The sequence below is a fragment of the Talpa occidentalis genome, unplaced genomic scaffold, assembly GCF_014898055.3.
Source record: "Talpa occidentalis isolate TD23 unplaced genomic scaffold, MPIMG_talOcc4v2.1 talOcc4.11, whole genome shotgun sequence".
Classification (NCBI taxonomy): Eukaryota; Metazoa; Chordata; class Mammalia; order Eulipotyphla; family Talpidae; genus Talpa; species Talpa occidentalis.
The window spans coordinates 17,752,445-17,773,748 of record NW_023601104.1 but is presented as its reverse complement, the minus strand read 5'-3'; the positions used below and the strand labels follow the sequence as shown (position 1 = coordinate 17,773,748).

Below are 21,304 nucleotides of genomic sequence, written 5' to 3'. Positions count from 1 at the left end.
AAATTGTAGCAATAAAAAAGAATTTAAAAGTCTGGTACTACCACAAACAATTGAAACCTACTAATTTGGATGCTACCAGATGCAACATGGGACATGAAAACTCTCTCAGCAAAGTTCTTCTCTAAGATATTCAGAATGAATTAGAGCATCATGAAGAGATACCAGAATTAGACTTTCTTGTCTTTTGATGTTGTGCCTTATAAGGTAAGACTTAAATGCTGGGTAGGCTCTCCCTGAGATTTGAGATAGGGGTTAGAATTTTTCAAGAAAATGAAGAAAGGGTGCCAATAATTGGCCCTAAATTTTTGCGAGGATGTCCACAACATCTTTAGAGATCATTACTAAAACTTTTCAGATTTAAGGCCTATCATCTAAAGAACATGAACAAGTCATCATAGTTTCTTCTAACACTCAGAGAGTTTATTAATTAAAGGAAAATTATGAATTCAGTTTCACCAGCACTCTTGGAAATTTTCAATTAATGCTAAGAAGAGTACAGGAATTTAAACAAAATAAGATACTCATCATGGGAAACTCTTTGTACACACATCATTAAATCTGTACATTTCTGTCTAGTTACTTTTATTGAAAATAAACAGAACAAGGAGAACGAAATATTGTTACATGTTGACTAAGTACTCTGACAGCATTGCTAGTTCACTTTTGACCTTCACCCAAGTTTGCAGTTTTGATGAAAGATAAGATTATTATGATCCTATGGTTTTAATTAGAATTCTACTTAAAATGCTTCCCAACTATTCTGGTGAGGGCATAGGAGGTATGAAGCAACACATGATACATTTTTTGTTCTCTGGCACAAGGCATTCACACAATTCACTTTGATATTACTTGTAGGAACTACAGATAGCAACTATTCTTTCTACATTTGTTATATCTTATTGAGCCAGTATCTCAGTCATGAGAACAGGTGATTTATCTTCTGGTAAGGAAACTAATATTCAGAAAAAAGTTAATTCTAAATATCTTGGTATATTTGAAGAAACCTATAATCTGGGCCTCCCGGGTGGCACAGCGGTTGAGCGTGCCCGCAGCCTCTGCAGTGCCGGTTGGATCCCAGGCTGCCGGGTGAGGGTTCCCCATGGGGCTCAGACGTCTCTTGCCGCCCGCTGCTCCCTTCAGCAGTGTATTTCGTCAGTCTGCCTGCCCTGCTCTCTGCTCTGACTCTGGTGAATTCTCTCACCCTCCTGCGCTTCTGACTGTACCCAGTGCTTGTATAAATAAATAAATCTTAAAAAAAAAAAATAAGAAACCTATAGTCTCAGGATTCCAAATAATTGTGTATTTCCTCCAAAGCTCTTTCCATTGTTATTGAGAGTTGGTTATTTCTGTAGGAAAAATCTGTTTTACATAGAGTCAAAGTAACTGAATTCTTTGAGTAGCACTGACAGCAACTAGCCTATGGTACCCTACTTGTACTAAGTCCTTCTGAATGTGGCGTCCACCTTTTTCACAATTCTCTCTCCTGCAAAACAACCCCAGGCCTGGACCTGCTTTTTCCCTACAGATGAAAAATGTAAGGGGCACATAGGAGACAGACTCACTTTCTCTTTGGGGGTGTAGGGGTTTCAGGATATTTTCCTGTGAGTCACGAACAGAGGCAGACCTCACTCAGGGGACCTGTGAGAGCTCTGGGATGTTGGCTTGGGTCACTAGGTTGTTCAGCTATAGAACCCTCCAGCCACAAAGTGCTTTATGTTTAAGGATCCCACATATGCTGCTCCTGTCCCAGGCCTCCCACATAGCTCCACAGGGCTCCATGAAACCACCACCCAACCCATCATCATTCAGAAATAGTCACAGTTTGAATCAATTCAAGTTTGGAAGTGATTCTGGAATCATTTGGATCTGGATAAGGAATTCATTAAATGAAAATCCAAACTGGTTCAAATATTGGACCAATTATAGCCTGATACAAGCTACATATTGAATTGGTTTCAGATTTGAATCCCCTCAGATGCTGAGCAGGTTTAACTCAATACAGATAATAAGTATTACCAAAGAAATTGGGGAATAATAAAAATTGTCCCCCTTTGTCTCCTCACCCATGCCTACTTCTCACAGGTGTTCAACAAAGCTGTCATGCTTTCATGACAAGCTGGAGCTGGTTTTTGGGCTGATATGGTCTACTCCCTAGGATAGCAGCCACACCCTGCTGCTAACAAGGCATGATGAGCCCCCATCACTCCTGGGCTTTCACACGCATTTCTTACTGGAAGGCACCAGCTTAAAATTTGTTTTTCCTTGGATACTTGTTTGTATATTTTCAGAAGTTGACAGACTTCGAAGGCTTCAAGGACTCCAAAAGTCAAGAAAACTAGGGTCACAATCACTGTCAATGGAGCTGCTTCACTAAACCCTTTCTCCTTTTAGGTATAGGCCTAGGAGAGGGACTGCCCCGCTTACCTCACATTTGGGAGGTCTTTCTCATTTGAACTGCTTTTCCTGCTTTATTTCACTCTCAGTTTAGAAGATCAATGAGGCAGAACAGCTATCCCTCTGAGTATAAAAGGCTTTTAAGGAAAAGCCATTTTGATGGCTAGCTAATCTTGTGTAAAATTATGAGGTGGACGAAGGACACCTAAGAATGGTGGTTGTTAAAAATGGTTGGCCTCATCCAGGCTTACTGAACCACAGGCTTTTTGGATGGAGTCCCAGTTTTGCATTTTTTACAAGTTCCCCAAGTGATTCTGAGGTAGTTGTACAAACATTTGGGAAATGCCAGTCTGAGGCACACTCTCCCCTTTTCTTAGCTTTCTCCCCTAACACCTCCTCACCTCCCACCACTGCATCCTTAATGCTGTCTCTGGTTTTTCAGACTCCCCCAGACTGTGGTTATAATATGAAAGTCCTCCTTATTGCTTCTTCCAGCACCTCATACACGTATACACACTTAACATTTTTAGAACTATCCCATAGGGCGAGCATAAACCAATGAAATGATGCTAATTGCAACTGAATCCTCAAGAAGCTTAATGTGCTAAATCTTCCAGATGTAATTGCATTTTGAAAGAAAATACAAAGTTTAGGTAGGACAATGGTAAGAGTGTGGATACAATCCTTGAGGGCGACTTTAAGCTCCATCTATTCATGTTGTGCAGCGAATACATGTTGTGCATCCGGACTGACTCTCACTTTCCAAGTGGACAAGGTGGACCCCACTCAATCAGTCAGGAAAGCCAGAATTGCCTTAGTACAGCAAAATGGAAATTACAGAGATAGCTGTGTTGCTTCTCCTAATCAGCTCCAGATAGCACTAGAAGGGAATTTCATCTGCTAAGACTGCCTGATGATGTTTTGACCAGTGACGCTGGCATATCCAGCAGGGATGCTGCCACTGTTGGGGTGGCATCCTAAAAGACAGGGTTCTCTCTGCTTTCCTTGCTAGATGCCTCTGATTATACTCCAGAGTCATAGCTCGGGATCCCACTGGTTTGTGCAAATTTCAAGCCTAGTTATTCCCACATAAAAATGTTATGCAAACAACCATAATTTTGTTATTGTGTAAGGAGCTGGGGAGGGGGCAGTAATTTACCAAAATGAAAATGGAGTGTCCCTTGAGATTCTAAGAAGAGAATGCATGTTTTCATCAGCCACATTAAATCCCCTTTTGCTTTTTGGAACAAATGTGAAAAAGCAGCCACATTATCTATGGGAAATAACAGGCAAAGTAAAGCCTCTGTCTTTAGAGGTCTTCAATTTGAGTTGTTTCCAAGGATACTTCTCTTCCAAATCAGCAGCAGGAAGTCCAGTATTTTTCCCACTTGATTTGCTCTTTCAGAGAAGCCTTTCAAGACCCTTAGTGCTAGTTGAGATGCTGGTCTCCCAAGAACTGGAGCAAATCCAGGGCTGAGTTTACCATGACCACTAGAAATTCAACTCATGCTAATAACTTACGGTGCCTTCCAGCCTGAGACTAAGATGCAAGCCAGAGACTAAGAAGTCAAAGGTTCCATGTCCTCCCACTGTCTTCCAGAGTCGTCTTTCTGACTTGCAGTTTCATTTGAAGTTTCCCAGATGGAAATAACCCATAGAATCAAAAAAATCTTCAGTTAAACTTCGAGACTGAGCTGATTCAAATCTGGTATTCTCCTTTTCCACCTATGCACTGCTCATTTTCCTTTCTTACTTCTTAATCTCTATTTGCATTCATTTCACCTTTTTGTTTGTGGTGATTTTTTTTTTTCCCTAGAAAAGCCAGATGGAGACTTCTAGGCTCCAGAGATTGACCACAGCTTGTTCCATTATATCTTAGCCTCATGATCTGGTTATGCATCATGAATGTTTTATGTTTCATGGACCCCCTCTCAAGTTACCTTATCAGAATCCTATGGTAAGACCAAGTAACAGGATCATTGTCGATATCTTTGTATGATTACAACATGGTACTCATATTACACTCTTACTGGGGCTGTCATTACATGATTCATCATTATGCTCTTTCAGATTAAGAACTGGGTCTCCTGACTTCTGACACATGATTTGCCATCAAACTTGCTGTAGACCTTGCCTCCTCCTCCAACCTCCACCATTCCATAACTTTTCTGAGTCTTGGTGCATTCTGAAGTTAGGATGACAAAAGGAGATAGACACTCTTTTGGTATAATCATACATGGGAGACATTATTATAGGAGTTTAATCTTGACAGAGTGTAAGGTCTTATCGCCTTTTAAATAATCACTCTGAACTTAATTAATCTAGAGAATAACTGCTGCTTCAGAGTTTAACGTCTGTCTCCCCGCGTCTCACAGAATCTAGAGCCCTCCCAGGTAAACAGTGATAAATGATTGAATTTTGATGGGAAATAAAGAGAGGGTTGACAAAGAACAGTAGATAATCTTAAGGGAAAGGAAAAGGAGGCCCCAAAGGAGGCAGGATTCTTTGCTGATTACAAAGTAGGGAGCATTCAGGGGCCACCAGAGTTAAAACTGAATATATTAGAGGAGACAGGAGTAAGGATATTTAGAATAGATGAGAAACCCCCTTCCAGATTCTTCACTACTCTGTGTTGCTGAATAGGTTGGAAGAGCCTTGTCCAAATCAAAAAAGCCACAGGTGACTGGATGCTTTGTCAGTGTGGTAAGACCTGAAAATTGTTTGATGTTGGCATGTGCAATGCACTCATCCATGCTATTGCTCAGAGATGATAATTCTTGGAGTTTCTTATGTAATAGGTCTAGCTAGAGTAATGCCTTGGCATCTGCACATTTTTAAATATCTACAGGTGAACGTGACATACAGTCACTGTTCATGTTTATTATGCTAACTTTTATGTTTTCTTTAGATTTGTTCAATTTTTTGTCACTCTCCCACCACCCATATGTTTCCTGCCTGCCTTTGTGGAATGAGATAGCCCTTCCCCAGGTCAGATTCCTCTCTGCTCCAGGGCACTTGATTTGGCAAGAAGAGGAAAGGTCAGTTTCAGTCCCTGACTGCCCATTTGGCTAGGTGCCTTGTGTAGGGTACAACTTGCTCAACTGTGACCAAATGAGGGCAAAGAGTGTTGGCTTTAGAGAGAGCAAATTTGTGTTTCAGTCAAGACTTCCACTTTCTGTCTGTCTTAATTTGGGTAAGTTGCTTAATCTCTTTGAAACTCAGTTTGATTAGATATTAAAAAGGGATAAAGATACCAAAATTAAGCATAAGAGTAGCTACCTACCTAAGATCTAGAAGAGGGGCTGGCAGCTAGTATAAGGTTCAATAAATATTTATTAAATAAATGAATACATCAAGTCTGTGATCCTGTAGTTAAATGAAATTAACGTATGTGAAGAGTTTGGTACATGTCTGACACTTTTTAGATACTCATAACTAGTCGTTTTCTCTCCACTTATAGCTTTTCTCTCTCTCCCCAAGTATTTATTGTGCTTCTCTTCCTCAACCACTCAGTCTGCTAGACGATGGTGATAGAAAAAGCCTCAGCTATAAGAGAGCCCATGTTCTAGGTGTTTATATGACAGTGGGAAAGACAGAGCTCTAACGAAGTAACCACCAGATGATGTGGAAAGGGTTAAAAAAGAAATAGTGGGCCTCCCCTGGTGGCGCAGCAGTTGAGCACTGGGCTGCTAGGCTGCCCACCACCTCTGCAGCACTGGTTTGTTCCCCCACTGCCAGGGAGGGTCCCACAAAAAAAAAAAAGAAAGAAAGAAATAGTGTACTATGAGAACACTATTAAGAAAGGCTTCAAAGAGCCTTGAAGGATAAATAGGGACTTTTGTGCAACAAGGGAGGAGGCTATTCTGTTCAGAGGAATCCATAGGGAGAAAGAGAGACATGAAAATGACCCCATCCAAGAGCAGATTCTTGGCTCTTTAGTTTGAGAAAAAGAACAACAAAGTGAAATGAAGCAAAAATGTGAAATTAAAATCTTTTTTTTAACATTATACTGTTTTCTCAACTTGGTATAGAACACCATATTTTTCAAAGTTCTTATACTTTCTATATTTCTTTGACTCTAAGACACAATATAGGTAGTGATCTCATCATCAAACCAAGAAACCAAGGCTAAAAAGAGCATAATTGGTTCATCCAAGTTCATATAGCACATTAATTTAGGATCTAGACGTAGAACCCAGCATTCCTGTCAGTTGACAATTTCTACAAATGTTATCTTCTTCAATTAGTTAAAAATATTTCCAGGATTGCTTTCTAGATCAAAGCATTTCATGCTGCTTTTATTCTTAATTGGTCATATCCAACTGCCTTTTATTGAGAACCTATCCTATTAACACCTACCAATTTCATCACATGTATTATTTTGCCAGGGTTTATAACCCTAGAGTAGATGATGAGGTTGGTCTTGTAATTTTATACATGAAAAGACTATTACTTCCGTAGTTTCATTTTTTATTTTATTATTTTTTTAAGATTTATTTATTTATTTATACATACATACATACATACATAAAAGCACTGGGTACAGTCAGAAGCGCAGGAGGGTGAGAGAATTCACCAGAGCCAGAGCGGGGAGCAGAACAGGCAGAGTGACGAAGTACACTGCTGAGGGGAGCAGCGGGCGGCAGGAGAGGTCTGCGCGCCATGTGGCTGGGGAGCAGCTGGGGATCGAACCAGCACTGCAGAGGCTGTGGGCAGCTTCGCAACCCAGCACTCAACCACTGTGCCACCGGGGAGGCCCTTACTTCTGTAGTTTTAAATGCCTATCTGCCTAAGATACTAAATAAAAAAGAGGGAGCACTAGGTTTTAGAATCTGGGGTGTTTGATGCCAGTCTTCATTTTCTTTCAGCTCTGTAACCTTTATGCAATGAGATCTAAACTGATACTCAAGAACAGCTATCTATAAGGCAGGATATGTCATTCTTGGACTTCTACATGTTGTGCAAAATTGTTTACTCACTAGAAATTTCATCTTCTATTGTAATTTTATATTTAAACATGTTTCTAGCCAAGTTATACCACATGTACTCTTATACTAGTTTTCTGCCTTTGCTGTCATGTATGTGTGGTCATATGAATCACGCTCATGTATCTAATTATAACACTGCTAAATAGGAAAAAATGACCACCAATGGTAAAGTTAGACTAGTCAATATGGTTAGTCTTTATAAAACCATAAACAAAATCAGAAAGAATTTTCAAGCATTTTGCTGACAGCTCTTGTATAAGCCAGTAAGTAAAAATGAAACATTTTCTTAACCTACATATATTCTTTCTTAGATGAAGAAAATATTAAACTCCTACTAACCATGGAATTGCCTCCAAAATCTTGTCTCAATCAAGATTTCTTTTGTGTTCTCAAATTTGGAGACAGAGGTGTGGTGGTGATTTGTTGTTGTTGTTGTTGTTGTTTTCCTGCCTCCAAAGATACTCTTGGTATCCACAGAAAGCAACCAGCAGCACTGTTCTTCTGTGAAGGAAATATACAAAGCAGATATAGACTTTATCTACTGATCCTCTTGCTAAAAGAAAGGAGAAAAATTAGCACACTTTAATCTTATTTCAACTTGTTTCCTCTGTTTTCTGGCTTTTGTGAGTTATATTAGTTTCATTATAGAAAGATGTGTTACAGCTATTTTTTTTCTGTCTGTATTTCCATAATTGTATAGTCTTAATTCTAAATTTAAACTTGTTTACTATGTACCAGTTGGGGTTTTTAACCACAGTTTTATTCCCAGGTTTAAAATTTATATTCACATCTTAGTTAGCTTGACTTCATTTTCACTAAGTTTTTCAAGAAAAGTTATGGGTGCTCTAGGATGGGTTTTTGTATGCTCGAAGTATCTGTTGCCCTTTGTAGCCTTTTTGACTTTCTAGTCATAAAATTCCTTGGTTATACTTCCCCTTAACTTTGTACAGATTGATCCATTATTTTCTGATATTAAGAATTGCTGTGGACAAGATTAAGAAAAACTAACTTTTCCTCTTTAATGTTATACTTTTTTTCTGCTTGGACTCATATATATACATATATATGTGTATAATATATATGTATATATATATAAAATCCTTTATATAATATATAATTATTACATGATATATATCATAATATATAACCTATCATATAATATATACTATATAATATGTAATATATGTAATATGATACACATTATACAATACATATTATATAATATATAGACATATATGTAATATGATATATATTACATATATTATATAATCCATATATATATATATAAAAAATCCTTAAAATTCAAAAACTTCACCAGACTATGTGACAATAATCTTTTGTATTCATTTTTTTTTTGGGAATAGGACATACTCTTTTTCAATCTGCAGAGTCAAATTTTTATTTCAGTTATGTCTGTGGTAGCTTTCTGGATATCTTTGTTTCTTTTTTTCCATGTTCTTTTTTTTTTTAAAGATTTATTTATTTATTTATACAAGCACTGGGTACAGTCAGAAGCGGGGGAGGGTGAGAGAATTCACCAGAGCGGGGAACAGAACAGACAGACTGACGAAATATACTACTGAGGGGAGCAGCAGGCGGCAGGAGGGGTCTGCGCGCCATGTGGGACCCTCACCCACGGGCCGGGAATTGAACCGGGGCTGCAGAGGCTGTGGGCAGCTTCACAACCCAGCTCTCAACCGCTGCACCACTGGGGAAGCCCTTTTTTTCCATGTTCTTTATGGACATGGAGTATTCTGAATATTTTATGTATGTATGGTCTAGTTCTCTAAAGTTCTAGATACCTCTGTTCTTTTCATTTTCTCTATATATTTTCCCACAGGCTTTCTGATAGCCTAAGCTTCATTTTAAATAATGCTTACTCTATTTTTATTAATTCATTATGATTTTCTTCTGTGTAATATTTTTCCTTTCTCTTCCAACTTGCAGTATAAATTTGCTTATCGTTCTTTTCTGGTCATCTCTTGAGTCTTTTTACACTTTAAATTTTTTTGCAATTATAACTAGTTTTTGAATTATCTTTTTCTTTTGTTAATTCCCTCATTGTCTTCCTTTTGTTTGTCTTCCCTTCCTCTCTGCCCTCACCTATACTCTGTGTCTGTTTAAAGTTGGTTCTTTTCTTTTCACATGTATAGTTGGAGCTAGATATTCTTTTTTTTAAAAAAAGATTTATTTATACATACAAGAGCTGGGGTATAAGCCAGTGATATGGGAGGTGAGAGGACTCACCAGAGATCTGGTGAGTGGGGAGCAGAACTGGCAGACTAATGAAATACACTGCTGAGGGGAGCAGCGGGTGAGACAGGAGAGGTCTGCTGCACCATGTGGGAAGCTCCCTGGCCAGCTGGGGATCGAACTCGTGCTACAGAGGCTGCAGATTGCCCCATAGTACGGTGCTTAACCCCTTGCACCACCAGGGAGGCCTGGAGCTAGATATTCTTGAAGAACAAAATGGAAAAAGATGTGAAATGGACACCCGTTGCTTCAGTTCAGTTAGTTCTACTGGCCCTCCTGCCAATCGCATCTTCCCTTTGCTCTCGAGGTGCATTTAACCTCAGTTTTAGCTACCAAGTGCTTGAAGTGGCTCATGGGAAAGTTTTCCCTTCCTCCTTTTATATTCTCCCTTACATTTTTATCTTTGTCATCTGGGAGAAGACTGTAGAAAAAACTGGAAGGTCAGGGTGATTTTGCCTTCAACTTGGACTTTCTACTATCTTGTGCCAGTGGGATCTCTATGAGAACATCACTCACTTTCCTTGGACTTGCATATGCCTGTGAATTTAATCTAAGGAACACTGCACAGACCCTTTAGAACTCTGGTACTCACTTGTAGAGGAATCTGTGTCTTAATGAAAGTTCAAAGGCAAAGATATTATATGCCAATGGTGTCACTCACTGCAGTTTGAATTGCAAACTGGACTTGACACTTTTATCATGGAATAATGACTGGCAAACTGAGTCAGTTTGGGTTTTCAGATTTAGATATTTGGCAGCATCTTTTTTTAATTGAATGAAGCGAGTCTGTCAAGTCAAGGAAAACAATGGACACTATCTGCTGACAACAATAAAATTCAAGCTTTCAAGACAAAATTAAAACTTTTGAAATCTTGTATCTACCACTATGAACTTGACAACTTCTCAATACATAAATATTTTACTGATGAGATTGGTGGTGATTTTAACAAACGTGAGTTTTTGATATTGCATAATAAACTGTGTCAACACTTAAGATTTGCATAATTCAAGAAACTAACATTTTCCAAATGACCACTAATGCATGCTACAAAAGCATGTATGAGAAAAAATTTCACTCAAAGTGAAAGAGAAATCAATGGATTTTAATGTATTATTATCAATTAACTCATTGATACAGTTTTAGATTCTACATTGAAATTAACCTTTAAGAAATCACAAATTATTGAGTTTTGGTATAATATCAGAGAAGACTATCTAGAACTTTCTGGAAATGCTTTTAAGATAATTTACCTTTTACAGGAAGCCATGTTTTCTTCAAATACTTTAACCAAAACAATATGTAACAATAAATAAAACAAATTCAGAAACTGGTTGTCTTCTATTAAGCCATAGATCAGAGACTTGTAAATCTATGCCACAATGCCACAATTCTGAATAAATTTTCTTTTTTAAGGAAAATACATTATTTTACTAAAGTACATGATTTTTGTTAGTGCAAAATGGGATTACTGCTATATATAAGTCTTTTTTTTAATAAGTCTTTTTTTTTTAACAAGTGGGGTACAGGCCAGAGTTGCAGGGGGTGAGAAGACCTACCAGAGAGAGCAGGGAGCAGAACATGCAGATGTACCAAAATACACTGCTGAGGGGAGCAGCAGGCAAGACAGGAGAGGTCTGCTATGCCATGTGGGTTGCTCCCCAGCTGGCTGGGGATGGAACTGGCACTACAAAGGCCACGAATAGCCTCACAGTGCTGCACTCAACCCCCTGTGCCATCAGGGAGGCCCTATTGCTATTTTATTTTATTTTTTAAAGATTTATTATACAAGAACTGGGGTACGGGCCAGAGGTGTGGGAGGGTGAGAGGATTCACCAGAGACAGAGTGGGGAACAGAACAGATAGACTGACTGAAACACACTGCTGAGGGTAGCAACAGGCAAGACAGGAGAGGTCTACTGAGCCATGTGGGTTTCTCCCCGGCCGGCCGGGATCGAACCCATGCTGCAGAGGCTGGGGACAGCTTCACAGTGCAGTGCTCTACTGCCTGCACCACCAGGGAGGCCCCCTATTGCTATTTTAAATGAATTGATAATTATGTAATTTTTTTCAGTTGCTAATATAATAAAAAGTATAAATATCACCATGTCAAAAAAAACTTTTGAAATCCTTAATAATTCTTAAGAATGAAAAATATTTAGATCAATAAGTTGACACTAATGAAGATGTAAGTGGTACAGGAATATAAAAGCAGAAATGTTATGGCTTAGAATTGACTTTTTCCAGAGTGGGATGCAAACTACAGATTGCTAAAATTAAGATGGAAGATGCAGAGGAGAAACTGTGTGGGAAAATCTGTGGTGGTAGGTCAGGGTAGATTTGGAGGACTCTTGAGTCAAATAGTTAGAGTCCTTCTCATGCTTCAAATCTCTCTTCCTTCTACCTACCTCTCTGGCCCTTTTTCTGTCATCAGTACTCTCTCATCCTCTCCCTCTCTCTCTCCACAGATAGAAAGATTCTCTGCTTTTAAGGACTCCTGTGATTATAATGTATCTACCTGGTTAATTGACAATCTCCCCATATCAAGTTCCTTTACCTTAATCACACCTGCAAAGGTCCTTTTGCCATGTACAGTGACATACTGTCAGGCTCTGGGAATTAGAAGATGGACATCTTTTAAGGACTGTTATTTTACCTGGATGCCTTAGCCTGTTTGGGCTTCCATATCAAAATACCATAGGTTGGGAGATTTATTAACAACGACAATTTATTTCTCATCGTTCTGAATGCTGGAGGTGCACAATCAGCTGCCAGCATGGTGGTGGTCTAGTGAGAACCCTCTTTCTGGTTCATCCGCTGGTGCCACCCACTCTTATCCCCACATGGTGGGAGGGGCCAAAGAAACGTTCTCAGGAAACTTTTATACAGGTAGTAATCCCTTATATGAGGTCTCTGATCTCGTGTTCTGATCACCTCACCAAGGTCCCACCTCTTAATACCACTACCTTGGGAATCAGGATTCAACATATAAATTTGGCAGGGAGGAACACAGACATTCAGACAATAGCACTACTACACCATGGGATGGTTTTTAATAAGGAAGTGGTATTATGACGGTGGTATTAAAGGAACAAAACTCCCCAATAATTAGCCAGTATGGAACTGATCTGGTGCCAAGTTTGGGGCTGAGTTCTGCCTCTGTGGAAAACATTTTACATGTGTTTCTAGTGCAGTGCAGATGATGTGTCCAGGAAGACATCTGCTGATATTCTGGCAGGCAGATCACTTTCTCATTGCCTGTCCTACCCACATTTGTCATTCAGGTCGCCAGAAGGACAAACATGCATAGTTTCTAGAAGCAGTTTGGTTTCTTCTCTTCATTTTGTATCTTTGAAATATTCGGTGAAAGAGAAGACACAGTATTGTCATATATGCTATTATAGCAGGACATTTTCCCCTTTCAGGATCTGGAATCTGAGGGGTGACCTTTCACATGAAGCATTTTGTTAAATAATGTGGTGGAGTTACTAAACCATGAAGTCAGAGGCAACACTTGAATGTGTGTTGAGTTACCACCAGTTCTCTGAAGAGAAAACAATAAGCTTAAATGGTTTTGAGCAATAATTTATCAGGAAGGCTGTTACAAAGGAATGCTTGAATTAGACCAAATAAACCCACAAGATAGATGTAACTCAAATATTTTCCAAGATAAGCTTCCTTTTGAAAGTAATTTAAATGTTTGTCTGCCTTCCCATTGCATTTATGTGTGATATGTTGAGTAATTAACTAAGGAGGACAGAAAGGGAATCCCTGTGGTATAAATTCCAGGAACAACTGCAGACTCATCCAAAGGTCACTTATAAATCAGAACAAACCCAAATTCATAAGCTAGTCTCAAGCAGAATCAAGTATCCTATAAAAATAAAATGACAAAAGGCATTATTTCCACCCCCTCAAAATATTATAAAAAACAGGATTTACTTTCTTCTGCCTGGCAAATAACATATCCAACACATTCCTAACCATTGTTGCTGTATATTACAGCATAAGAACAAATTTCAACATTTTGCAATTACATTGTGCAAAGTACAAAGATCTGTACAATTCTCTTGGGTGTGCACAGTTTACTATTTTTGCCTACACATGTTTTCTCAGGGAAACAATGAGCCTTGGGAGATGTGAGTTTGTAACATGACACCTCCAGAGCTGCCAAGGGAAACCTCCTTTTATAACTCTCAGAACACTGCCCAGCCTTGGAATTCAGAGGCATATTAAGCATTAATCTTGTATTATAAAATTGGATGCTGAGTTTGCCCAATAGTTATCTTTCTCTAATGTTCTACACAGAACTACATGCTTTGCAGGTATTTTTTCTTAATACCAATGTATTTTGCCTCTTTATGTATTAATTCCCTAGATGACTTAGAATATTATATATATATGTATGTATGTATGTCTATATATGTGTGGGTGTATATATATATCAGTCACTAATATTGGACACTATGAAGTTATTTCATGGGACTTTCATGTGACTTGGAGAGACTAGAACTGAATTAGGAGTTTAGATCGTGGATTCAAGTCTATTAGTTTAGATAATGCTAACTGCTATAACAAACGATCCTCAAATCTATAAAAGCTTAAATCCAGTAGAAGCTTATTTATTACTCAAGGAAAGTCCAAAATGTGTATTTTTTTTCTTAATTTTTTTTTTATAGAGGCATGTTTTATTTATTTATTTGTTTGTTTGTTTGTATTGTTTATACATGCACTGGGTACAGTCAGAAACACGGGAGGGTGAAAAAATTCACCAGAGTCAGAGCGGGGAGCAGAGCAGGCAGAAGGACCGAAGCACACTGCTGAGGGGAGCAGCGGGCGGCAGGAGAGGTCTGCGGGCCTTGTGGGACCCTCCTCCGGTGGCCGGGGAGCAGGCGGGGATCGAACCGGTGCTGCAGAGGCCGCAGGCAGCTTCGCAACCCAGCGCTCAACTGCTCCGCCACCGGGGAGGCCCCAAAATGTGTATTCTTGATTAGTGTGTTGCTATCTTCCAAGTTGTAATTCAGAAACCTAGAATCCTGCCATTCTATGGCTCTGAAATCTTCAAGATGTGGCTACGTTCATCTGTGTCAAAATGAAAGAAATGGAAAGAGCATGGAGGATTTTTAGATTTTTAATGTGAGTTTTTTAATAAGCCAGATTTGAAAGGGGTATATATCACTTTAGCTCAATATTCTCAAGCAGACTGCAGTAATTTGGCCACAGAGAACTTCATGGGAGATTGAGAAATGTAACCCTAACATTGTATCAAAGAAGGAAAAGAGTAAAGTAACCAAATAGCCAGTTTTTGCCAAATAATGCCTCATCTGCCATCATTTATTTTATTTTTTATTTTAGGTTATTATTTTTATGTCAAAGACTCTTCCTTGACCATATTTCCAACCTATGGAATGTTTAGAGAAGCATTTTACATATAGTACATAGTAAATGAACAGTGTTGAATGTTCATAATTTCCCCCCTTCCGCTAGCTCAGGACATTGGGTGTTGTTCCAGGGGACTGAGAAATATTTTCCCTCAAGGAATCACAAAGCATCTACCTTGGCAGTACTTTGACTATTACCATTACTGCAGCCAGATTGGGAAAGTGCAAGGAGAAAAACTCCTATTAAGAGACGAACATAAGAAGAAAATCTGCTGGAAGACTGAGTAAGTAATTAGAATAGGAGGGTAGACTCTACAGCACTGTAAAAAGAACTTGCTGCAAATCTGTAAAAGAACTTGCTGCAAAATGCCTTGGAACAATTAACAATGCTAAGCCACAAAACAAGAAATGTCTTTTTCCAAAAAACTCAGGTGATGGTGGGGATGTGGGACAATGGGCTGGAATCATGCTTCTGTCCACACCTACCACCCCTGCTGATTAGGAAATATTGTTTTGGAAGTGAAAAGACTAGAGTTTTATTTCCAGACCTGTGACTAACTAGCTACACGACTGTGGACCAGTTAGTCTGCTTCTCTGGACTTTATTTTCATCATCTTTATAAGGAACAGTTGGATTAGATGGGTGATGATCAGTAAGTGGTCACCCAACCCCCTGTTCATGGCAGATATTAGTAATCAAATATTATTCTTTTTTACTGAGCTTATTTATAATCTCAGGATCCTTATCAACATTCCTCTTGAAAGTCCATACCAGTCAATTAGAAGTGACCCATATATATTAACTATGTCTGTTATTTTCTATCTCCTGATACTTTGATATCTAGAGTGCTGCTAACCCTCTACTAGAGGGACTGCACCTCCTGAGCTTAGTCAATTCCTAGAAATAGGAATGGAGTTACCTGGACTAAAAACTGAACATTTGAAAAACACTTTTTAAATGCAAACCAACTAATCCTTAGTACACACTAAAACCACGTCCTTTAGCAGGCTTCCTTATACTCTGAGCCACTACCTACCTGCCCTAGTCACCACAGGGACATGCACCAGAAACTAGGAATAATGCATATAACCCAGGGCCTAATAAACTTATTCAAGTTAGCCTTCCTTAAGCCTGCTTACCCTCCCTCTCCTGTTCCGTCTTCAGTTCTTGCTCACAGTTCTCCCCTCTGACTGCCTCCTGCCTGACCTTCATGCTTTCCACATGACTCGCCATGGCATTGTATGCTACCTTCTTCTGGGGTCTGTGAATAATACAAGCTATTTTTTCAATGACAGTCATCTCTGTTATATCTAAGTAATAATCATTTCCAAATAATAATGTTTTTTAATATTGTATTAAATCAAGTGTTTGATCTAACCTGCTTGTCCCCCGGAAGCAGATAGATCTCTAGAGACCTTTCTAATGCAAGCAATTTTTTTTATCTTATTACATTAAATTGAGAGCATTGTTGAGTCTTTAAAATAGATATGTCAGTAATAATAAGTCTTGATCTTCTGAAATTATCCAGTGTTAAATGCCAAGGATATTCTGAATCAGGAATTACGTAAAGAGAAATTCCACAGAAAGTCTTGTGTAAGAGTCATTGCTTAAATGGACGCAGGGGAAAATGTTGCTTCTATTTTAGAAAGTCTTTCATTTTGCTCCAGTATAACTGAAGAAAAAAATTTTCTAGTGTATATTTTTGGAGACTTCTATTAATTTTTCTGCTTTCCTTAGCTCTTTTCTGTTTGCTTTTTCATTCAGAATAGTAGAGAGTTTGCTCCTGATAGTGTGTGATTGCATAACTTTAGGGTGCCTGTTGGGAAGAATAAGGAAAATATTGGGATAAAATTATCCCTTTAAAAGACCCGTGAGAAATATCAAGGAGACTTCACCAACAAGATGGTGGAATGTGTAGGTTTTGATAAATCTCTCTCCTAAGTACAACCAGGAAGTACTGAGATTTCATCACAGAAAAATTCTTCAGTTCATCCAGCACAGGGAGATTGACCAACAGATATTTTGCCCTGAGGTGGTTTCATGTGTGGGTCAATAGGGCAAAGGGATTTGCAGCCAGGGCAGCACCATTCCAGTCTGCTGATAAGCTGGGCACCAGACACAGTGTTATTCAGGGATCACTTTGCAGAGAAGCGGGGAGAGCAGACTTACATGAACATAGGCACTGGGGTTGTTGGCTCAGTCATGGAGAATTTGGCTTCCAGTGGTATGGGTGAGAGAGTCCCTTCCCAAACAGCTAAAACAATCCTGAGGGAAAAGATGAAAAATGGTGCTATCATACTTCCTGACTTCAAACTGTATTATACAACAACAGTAATCAAAACAGTGTGGTATCTGAACAAAAACAGAAACTCAGAGCAATGGAATAGAATAGAAAACCCAGACAAAGCCACACAAATATAGTTCATCTTTGATAAAGGAGCCACAACCACACATTGGAAAAAGAAAGCCTCTACCAAATTGTGTTGGGAAACATTGGTAGCTACATGCAAAAAATAAAACTAGATCCATGTGTAACTCCACATGAAGTATAAAATAAAACAATAAATATGGCTTAGTATATGAAGAACTAGATTAATAGTGAGAATGTTACTAAATATTTACTGAACGAATGAATTAACCTCTAATGTAGTACAGTAATTCATTGTGCTATGTTAAAATATCAATTCATCCTTTTTTCCCTTTACTTTCTGTTTGAGAAGCAATTATTCTAAATCCTCTCCAAATACACTTCATAGAAATGTGACTTTTAAAATAAATCTGGAAATTACTTTTACTTACTATAAAAATTACAGAGAAGGATTATGTACAAGGCAAAATTATGCAAACATTTGTGTAAGAGAATAAACAAGGAAGTGCATTTCAGTTCAAATATTAATACTATGCTTCAAGTTGGATAAAAGGGCATCATAGCTGTTGATAAATCAAGAAAACAGTTTAGTCTTTTTTTTTCAGAAGGTTATCTGAATTTGTAATTATTGTTATTATGTTTTGTTCTGAAAATGCACCCATTCACAAAACCTTGGGGTAGTTGAAAAAAAAAGATGTATAATCTTCTGAAATAGGCCAGGATTCATGTTGAAGCACATTTGGCTGGACATTTAAGATCACAGTGAGAAAAAGGCTCACCTTTCTATACCCAATGTTGCCAAGTACAACCTTCCAAATTCATTCTAGAGAAAGAAAATATTTCTGACTCATTTTATTTGCCTTTGAGTCTTGCTTGAAATGTTTTTTCAAATGGAAAGAAGACTGGGGGGATTAGAGTAAAAGTCAACTATGAAATCTCTGGGCTATCATATGAAAAAGAAAAATATGAAAGAAAGCCAATATGAAAGAAAACTTAGTCAATATTCCAGTTGGAAGATGTAGGTAAGATATTGAAAAATAGTGGAGGGAAGTTCTCTTCAGAAAGATGACTTTTTGTGTTTGTTTGTTTTAAAGACATTTGAAAGATGGCAAATCTTCCCCCAGAACCATTTCTAAGTTTGGATAATGAGGCTTCTACACATAGCAAATACGTCAGTGGAAAGTTAACATTGCCCCCAAATTGCGAGCTCCAGATAACAAAGATCAAAATGTTCGTAGAAATTTTTGAGAGTTTGTAAGTCTGGTCTGTTTTTGTCTTGCTTTAAGGTCAACACAATCCTGAAAATCCTAAAGAGCCTCCCTCAAATACTACTTTCAGGTGAGTAGCTCTGTCTCTTACCATAAGAACCATGGTGATATAACCTGCAGGGCCAATAATTTAGGGGCATGAAAAACCAGGTAAAACAGAATAATAAGTATACTGGTTAGCCTAACTCTTTCATTTTGAAGATGAGTAAGCTGAGGTTCAACAACAGAAGTGCTCTGATGTAAACCCAGACCGTTGGGTTTCCTTTTTCCTTTTTGCAATGCAAGTGCCTGATCTAAACTTTGATTACTTAGGCCACTTCAAAGGTCAGTATCTCCAGTAAACACATTGTAAGTCACACAGCTAGATACATTCCTTTGGCGATTTTTTTCTTCTTTTCTTCCCTCACTTGAATTCCCACTCTTATATTTTAAATTCACCAATAAAAATGGAAACACGAGAAATCCTGATAAAAGTAGAACCCAGGACCCAGCACTGCCTTTACCTGTGATCCAAGTGTGCTGTCCCAGGAATCCCATATACCATCCAGGACACGGGAGTAATAAGTCTAGTTTCTTTCAAAGTTACCTGACAATTATGACTGAGGACATCTTTCAGTCCTAATAAGAACCCAAAGGAAAACCATGCCTAGTTTCTAATTCAGTAGGCCTGGGCAGAACAAAGTCTAACAGTTTCCCAGGTGACGCTATTGCTAGCGACATGATTCAGGGAAACAAAGACCCCCTGGGACACAGAATTACATGTGCTCCTCTTTGTCTTACCTGCTATCACATCTCTGAGAATGTCTTACCTGCTCTCACATCCCTTAGACCCTGACAAAGTAGGAAGCTCTAGCCAATGAGACAGGGAAGTGACAATGATGGGTCATTTTTTTCATAGGAATCTTGCCACATTTATTTCTCTCTTTAGCAATCATTTTAGACTTCTTTTTAGCCTCCTTTTTTAATTAATCCTCATACATGGATGGCCACAAAATACAGAGGCTTTCTCTTTCCTTCTTTGGCCCCTTTCTCACATCCTTGATATAGGAGACAATTATCTCTCCCAGAATTCTACAGCAACTTGCTATTTGGTCTTTCACACCACTAGCAGAGCAAGTTTCTTAAACCAGAAATCTGATCCTTTAACTGTTCAGTTCCTCCCAACTCCTAACCCTTTCCTCTCTGGTAACCACCATCCTATTGTCAGAATCTAAGGGTTTGTTTCTGTTTTCTTTTTTCATTTGTTTTGTTAAATTATATTTCATGTATGAATGAAATCACACGGTATTTTTTCTTTCTCTTCCTAGCTTATTTCAATGAGCATAATCCCCTCAGGGTTTTTTTGGGTTTTGGTGAGTTAGAAATGAAGTTTTATTGTAGGTGAAAGTACATACTTAAGAGTGAGTGTGAGCAGATACAGAGGGGAATCACCAATCCCTTCAATCGTTGCTCTTATTCAATCTTTTGGGTTTTTTTTTTTAAAGATTTATTTATTTATACAAGAACCAGGGTACAGGCCAGATACATGGGGGGGGGGAGTGTGAGAGGATTCACCAGAGCCAGAGCAGGGAACAGAACAGACTGACTGATGAAACACACTGCTGAGGGGAGCAGCGGGCGAGACAGGAGAGGTCTGTGGTGCCTTTCAATCTTTTATTTTTTTTATTTTTATACTCCCCATATAATTGCAACCCCTGATTTTGACCCCAATCCCTCCTTTCCCTGCCCCCCCAAAGTGTGTCTCTGGTTCATAGTTGTATGTTGATTTTTATTTTTTTCTTTCTTATAGTTATTCTTTTTCCTGGTCCCTTATTTAGGTTTTCTAGATTCCTGCTATGAGTGAGACCATCCAGTATTTTTCTTTTTCTTTCTGGCTTATTTCGCTGAGCATGATCCCTTCTAGCTCCATCCATGTTGCTGCAAATTGCATGTGTTTATCTTTTTTGAATGCTGAGTAATATTCCATGGTGTATATGTGCCACATCTTCTTGATCCAGTCATCTATTTTTGGGCATTTGGGTTATTTCCAAAGCTTAGCTATTGTAAATAGTGCTGCTATAAACATAGGGGTGCAGGTGCTCTTTGGAATTAATGTTTCTGTGTCCTTTGGGTAGATACCTAAGAGTAAAATTGCTGGAGCCATTCAATCTTTTGGAAGAGTTTATGAAAAATACTAGTTCAACATTGAAGTTTGGATAGAACTCATTAATGAAATGGTCTGGTTTTGGGCTTTTGTTTTTGGGCAACTTTTCGTTACGCTTTCAATTTCAGTTCTTGTAATTGGTCTCATATTTTCTATTTCTTCCTGTTATGCAGCAATGACTAGTTAATACATACTTTTCTCCCCTGTAATTTCACCACAATACCTCCCCCTAATAAAAGGGGTGTGAGAGGACAAGGACCAAAGACAGACTCTATAGATTGAGGGGAGCTGACTTGGGAGCAATCCCATCTTTTTTCACCCCTAGTCCTAGATAGGCAGAGGGACTTAAAGCAGTGCTATTCTGAAAAACCAGATAATGCATCCTGAAAGAGTGTAGCCTACCAGGGGGTAAAGAAGTATAGGACTGGACTAGAGGACATTCTTCTTCTTTTACTTCTTCCATCATTCTGCCATTTGGTGAAACTCCAGAAGGGAAACACCTTGTCAAATA

The 21,304-nt window shown here is 38.5% G+C and overlaps 1 long non-coding RNA gene across 1 annotated transcript in view; it reads right to left on the bottom strand.

The window, feature by feature from the left end:
• Positions 1 to 7,727: 7,727 nt before the first annotated feature.
• Positions 7,728 to 21,304, bottom strand: part of LOC129146875 (uncharacterized) — a 55,721-nt gene continuing 42,144 nt past the window's right edge. Inside the window, exons 6-7 of the long non-coding RNA XR_008554191.1 lie at positions 17,184 to 17,279; positions 7,728 to 7,883 (exon numbers count right to left, since the gene is read on the bottom strand). This is a non-coding gene — a long non-coding RNA (uncharacterized LOC129146875). The remainder of the gene's footprint in view (positions 7,884 to 17,183; positions 17,280 to 21,304) is intronic.